General features: G+C 39.7%; 1 pseudogene; it reads right to left on the minus strand.

Moving 5' to 3' along the window:
• Positions 1-427: 427 nt before the first annotated feature.
• Positions 428-545, minus strand: LOC117121415 (annotated as a pseudogene).
• Positions 546-585: the final 40 nt, after the last annotated feature.

A 585-nucleotide genomic window follows, 5' to 3' on the forward strand; every position in this document is an offset into this window, starting at 1 on the left:
CCAATGTACAAACACAAGATCAACAAAAATAATGCATGGTGGCCTAGTACCTCTGCTGAGACTTTTAAAAAAAATAGGAAAACTACTCCAATTTCCAAAAGGCATCTTACCATGACAGAAAAGTCAACCAAAGCCAATTTTGGACTAAATGTATCAACTTTAATAGCTATGCATTCGATCTCCCATTACCAGAAAACACAAATTACTCGTCAAAGCTTCATACCTACACATCTAGATGTGTATAAAAAAGAACGTTAGGATTTCACTACAACAGCAAATTTATTGACCTTAGACTTCGACGTTATTTGGCGACCTCTAAGGAGGGTGGGTCCAGGCTTCAAAGTGACGCCTGCATTAGGAAAATATTATAAAAGCTATGGATGCGCTACTATTGGTAAAATTAATTTTCTAAAAAAAAAATAAATGATGTCTACAGCACCCGGTATTCCCAAGCGGTCTCCCATCCAAGTACTAACCAGACCCGACGTTGCTTAACTTCGGTGATCGGAAGAGAACCGGTTTTTGAAGGTAGTATGGCCGTAGACAAGGGTGCACCAACAGTGCAACACTTCGATCATCGAGCTC

Source organism: Anneissia japonica, unplaced genomic scaffold (assembly GCF_011630105.1).
Source record: "Anneissia japonica isolate Jap-2015-1 unplaced genomic scaffold, ASM1163010v1 scaffold84452_len585_cov123, whole genome shotgun sequence".
NCBI lineage: Eukaryota > Metazoa > Echinodermata > Crinoidea > Comatulida > Comatulidae > Anneissia > Anneissia japonica.